Consider the following 5,398-nt stretch of genomic DNA (forward strand, 5'->3'; position numbering starts at 1 on the left):
TGGACTGGACACTTTCTGAGGAGCAGGAAGGTCATTTCTGCTGCCTGGGGGGAAGAGAAGAGGAAGCGAGAAAGAAGGGGGGGAGAAGAAGGAAGTAAGGGGAATGGATCTGACCCCAAGGCCGCTAAGCCAGGCACTCTCTCCAGGTCCTGTCCTAAGCAGGTGAGACAGGCTTCTGGCATCTCCCCACTGCAGTTTCAGTCACAAGGGCCTTCCTCTCCCTTCCTCCAAACTGCCTGTCAAAGCTTCCCTCCCCGGGGGCCTTCCCGGATAAAGCAGTAAGCCCTGATGACCCGATCCTGCCCGGTGTGGGGCTCCAGCAGCTGCTCCTCCTCTGGCCTTGTCCTGTTCTCCACCCTGGTTAGGTTCTCATCTCCCCTCTCTCGTCCCAACCCCGTGTATCCATATATGACCAGAAGGTTCGGAGGATGGCCCTTCTGCTGTCAGGGTGCCCTTCTGATGGCTCACCTCTCTCACTTGCTCAGCCACTTTCTGAGTCCCTACTGTGTGCCAGGCACTGGGCAGGCAAGACACGGGCCTGACCTTCAGGGAGTCTCATCAGCACCTTTCTACTGAGCCAGACACATGAGCAGCAGGTCCGGGAGGGAAGCATCTGGAAGTGAGGGCTGCACTCAGACCACAGTGTTCCCACAGTCACAGCCAACTTTGCTGACACCAACTTTCGCGGCAAATGCAGGAAATCTTTTCACTCTGCAGAAAGCTCTTCTAAGAGGTCTCTTGATAATTACATAAACAGCTTCCCTCTGTGTTTAAAAAATAGCAGGGTTTATTCATGTTTACCCTCCACTATTCCCAGCCTGTTTTGTAAAGTGAAGTCCACCCACAGATGGCTCTGTATTACTTAGGAAAGGCCTTCACTGAGATCTGATCCACGGAACAAAAATGAGTGGGATTTTGTTTTCCTCCTATTTTGCATTCTTCCAGAACACAAGGTCTATTCTAATGGCATGTAAGTTGTTTCATTCAACAAACATTAATGAGCCTCTTCTTCATGTCAGGGACAGTGTCAGGCCTTAGGAATGCAGAAGTGATAAATAGGAGGTCCCTGTCATCGAAGAACTGTCTGACAGAGGAGATAGGAAAAGAATTTAGGTCACCTTGGCCATGAGCAGCTAAAAGGTCACGAGATGAGAGGTATCTCTGGAGCTCAGAGCATTGAGGACTGGGATGTGGCTGGACCAGGCGAGTCTCCATGGAGGCGGGGGAGCCAGGCTAAATAATACAGTCCTGGTGATGGGGAGGGGTGACAAGGATGGTGTCCCTCAGACTTGGGTGGCATTGGATGTCATCCTCCCCCACAATCCCAGGTATGGATCCACAGCAGTCACACCCCATGCAGCCCCCAGAGATGTGATCTGGGCCCAGCCAGTGTCTCCACCTCCACTCAGGCCAATCCAAGGGCCTCGCCTTCTGGTCACTCCGTGGGAATCCGTTTGACACACATCCCAGCACGTGAGCTGAGGAATCCAGCCCTGGAATTGTGAAACATCTGGAAAAATAATCTGCTCTGTGGCTGCCCTCCAGTAACGTGTAGCCTGAAGGCTCCAGTGGAAGGGTGTATAAAGGCTCTTCCTTCCTGGCCGCACGAGACCTCCTGACTCCTGGGATGGCTCGTCCACACATCTTCCTCTAGGGTGAGGCTTCTCCTGGGTGGGAGACGCTTGGATGTCTGTCACTCGTCCTGATCTCTCCTCTTGTCTTTTCTTGGGGAGTAGGTAAGCCAGGTAGGGAGGTTTGGGGCAGGGCAAAGGGAAGGAAACAGGTCTCTGCAGAAGGCCTCAAGGGATCTAACAATGGGGAAACCACAGGGGCTAGAGGGCTGGCAATGCGGAGAAGGTACACACAGGCTTAGGAATCTCAGGGCAAAGCAAGAATGAGTGAAGAAAGAGAAGGGACTCACTGGTCCTTGATGCGTGCCCGGGTGGACGGCCCGCTCAACTAGCTGAAGTTCATTCTTCTTGTTCAAGAAGAGTGATTTACTAACTTGCTTGTTGACTAGTGGGTCGCCTGGTGGGAATTCCCACCATGATTTACTCCCAAATGTTTAGCCCTTACAAATCCACTTTTCTGCTCCTGGGGTGGATCTTAGCAGGTAGAAAATGCTAGGCTCTGCTTTGGCGGTCCAGCTCCCGGAGAAGAGAAACGGAATCCAAAGCCCTGGTCTGAACAGATGCTCTTCCCTTGTAGCTTTGACCTGCTGGCCCGCTGATGTCGCAGCAGGAGCGGAGATCCTGGGGGCCTCCGGGGGCTCCCAGGCGCTGCCCTGCCCCGGACCCCTCCTTGGCTCGCTGCTCCGCCCCCTGCTGCCCTCCCCACCCAGGGGGCTGTGCGTCTGGCCCCCAGGGGCCCCGGGACCAGGGCCGGGAGGGCACCGGGAGGACCGGCCGCAGGCCCCGCTGCCTCGGCGGCGGCGTGGTCTACCGCATCAGAGAGAAGGAGTGCTGAGGCGACAGGCCCGGGGAGGGGCGGGGGTGCGGCCGCTCTGGCCCCCCAAGGCCCGTGCTCCGTGTCCCCGGAAGCTCAGGCCGCCGCCCTCCCCTTGGGGCTGGGAAGCTCTTCCTGGTCCCCGCGCCGAGGAGGCAAGAACCGGCCTGACTGCGCTTCTGCTTCCGTCTCCCACCCACCCTGCAGCTCAACCGCACGCAGCTGCTTCCCTTGGAGACGCGGCCGCCGTGACCCCCCACATTTCGGGGAGACGGATGGCTTGGGATTTAGGTCTGCGTTCCCGGCATCCTCGCAGACACCCCCCGTCATCCCATGACCCTGGCAGCCAAGGCTGCGCTGTAATAAACACCCACTGAGCCCTGCCGTGCGCTGGGCTCCGTGCTCACAGGTGTAAGTAGACTGGTTTCTGCTCTAGAAAAGCTTACAGTCTGGTGGGAGAAGCAGTGAACTCGAGATTCAAACGCTAGATATGCAGACTAATTCATATAATTCTTAACCAACTGACATGGCTTTTCTTTGTCTCACTTCGTGTTCAAAGGAACTTGAAGGAGAAAAAGCACCAGAGGTCCAGGACGCCTGAAAGTGTAGATGAAAGGTTCCCAGGACCGTGGGAGGAGAAGCCTGAAACAGCACAGGCTCCCTGGGAGGGGAGGACGGGCTTCCTGGGCCAGGCAGCACTTCGGGGCCGTGGAGGACAGGCGGGATTGGTGCTGGGCGGTCAGGGAAGGGGAAGGCTTCCAGGTGGAAGGCGCAGCACCGACTGCGCCCCTAAGCCATGGGTGTCGGGGTGGCTGGCGGCCAGGAGTGAGAAGACAATGTGGGACAGTTCATGACTCCAGTCCCTCATGGTACTGTGAGCCACTGGACTTACTGAACGTGAGGTACAAAACCCCAGCTACCGAAGCACTGTCCGCTGCACACAGTCTGGGCCCAGGCTCAGGGTCTGTCAGCCTGGGTTTGGGGTACCTGAGGTAAGGTGTAGGGGCCTGCGGGTCTTGAGGCCCAACTATGCTGCATGTCGATATAAGTTCCATGTAAAATTTTTAATGATTCTCATTTTCTGGGGGACACTGAAAATATATTTTTTTAACCAAGTACCCAACCCAGTAGGTCATATTGGCCAGCCAGGTTCAGAGCCATCAGCCTATATTCCAATACCGGGGCCACCTATTTGCATACCTTAGCAGTCCTCCCAGCCATACAAGTATACAGATATATCATAATCTTGTATAATTATAATTCTAAATGTGTAAATTTTCTCATTAAATAAATGATGCCTATTTGTGTAAATACGGGTTAATGTTGATAAGCATAAGGAAGATGATTATGACCAACCAAAAATCTCATCACCTAGAAATAACCACTAATGACAATTTCATGGTTATATTTCCAAATCTTACAGAAATCACAAAATGGGATCATTTCAAAATATTTTAGAACCCACTTTTTTATTGAACAATACCATGGTCAACACTCTTCCATGCTAGAAAATGCCGCTTACACTCCTGTACTCTCTGACAGGGAAGCAGACTCTCACTGGTGATTATTCTTAGCAATTTCCCAAAGATAAACTTTTAGAATTGGAATCCTGGAATTGTCAAAGACTATGAAATTTTGTTTTCAGCCTCTCCAGGAAGATTGTATTTTAGAAGCAATTAAAATGCCTCCATTTAAGAAAATCATTTTTGGGAGAGGAATTTCTTTGTTCAAGAGTAAGAATGAATGCTACATTTAAAAATTATTCAACTAAAGGAAAAATCCACTTTGTGAAAAGAAAAACTTTCTGAGAAATTTGTTACCTACCTTTTTTACCGTCATGAAATCTGTACTCTTAAAAAATGGTTTGATGCTTTCTCCTTTGGAGGGAAAAGGGAGCTATTTATTGCATAAAGCAATGTCATGAATTTTGACATACCATTTACTTGAACTTCCATATTTTTCAGATAAGGTTTTAAATATCCTTGACTTTAGATATTCAGTTATGTTTTTGTGAGAGACTTCCGGGAAAGAAATATCTTTTTATCTCTAAGAAAAAATAAAAAATATTAATGTTTGGTTGATTGTATAAAGCTTACTTGTCTAAGAATATCTTTTTTTCTATTTTCCATTTCTCTTTTTTATTCACCAAATAACAAAATTTTTAAGGTTTTGACCAAAACAAATTTTCTTTGACAGAGTACTAGTATTTTTGGCCTATTCAGAATTCCTAGTCAGTAGATTCCCTGGACTAACTGCTCAGCTCACATACTATTGCATAGATACACTGTGTAGTCTTTATCAAACCGACTTTGGAAATTTACTACATTGAAAATAAGCTAGTGATTTAATCATTGTTTCTCTCCAGGAAGGTCTGCATTTCGTATTTTCACATTTTCTAAATATGTCTGTACATAAGAAATACCAATATTATGAATTGATATTTCATAATGAACCACACTTTTTAGTGTGGTTTTAGTATGGCTCCAGTTCAGTATTGCCATACATTGTACCTTTGTTTTATTGTAGTAAGTAATGAAAAATGTGGACTTCACTTTTTGTGTAAAATGTCCTATAAACAAAATCTTAAAAGTTTATAGAAATAGCAAAAATAACTGTCACAATAATTTTTCTATAGACTGTATCTAACTCCATACTTTTAACAAACATTCATTATTTACATGTTTTTAACATTTTCTATTAGAAAAGTTTCATTTTACAGAGCATTTGATATTTAATATGCTTTTTAATTTAATTTTTAAAAATATTGTATGGCTAAACTTTTTTTTGAAAAAGAGCAAATTGGTAGGTATTCAAAGAGCACCCAGGGGACTTCAGAAGACCCCTGGGTAAAGGACTCAACTGCTCTGTCCTCTCGACAAGTCTCTATTGCAGCCTTCCAGCAAGTTCTGACACAGGAAATGACCTCATGCCAGGCCAGCCCCTTGTTCAGAGG

General features: G+C 48.0%; 1 long non-coding RNA gene across 1 annotated transcript; it reads left to right on the plus strand.

Moving 5' to 3' along the window:
- Nucleotides 1–1,525: 1,525 nt before the first annotated feature.
- On the plus strand, nucleotides 1,526–4,536 carry LOC118920483 (uncharacterized). Its single transcript, XR_005027934.2, has 2 exons — nucleotides 1,526–1,736; nucleotides 2,209–4,536. It is a non-coding gene; the product is annotated as an uncharacterized LOC118920483 (long non-coding RNA).
- The last annotated feature ends 862 nt before the right edge of the window (nucleotides 4,537–5,398 follow it).

The sequence above is a fragment of the Manis pentadactyla genome, chromosome 19, assembly GCF_030020395.1.
Source record: "Manis pentadactyla isolate mManPen7 chromosome 19, mManPen7.hap1, whole genome shotgun sequence".
In the NCBI taxonomy this organism is placed as follows: Eukaryota; Metazoa; Chordata; class Mammalia; order Pholidota; family Manidae; genus Manis; species Manis pentadactyla.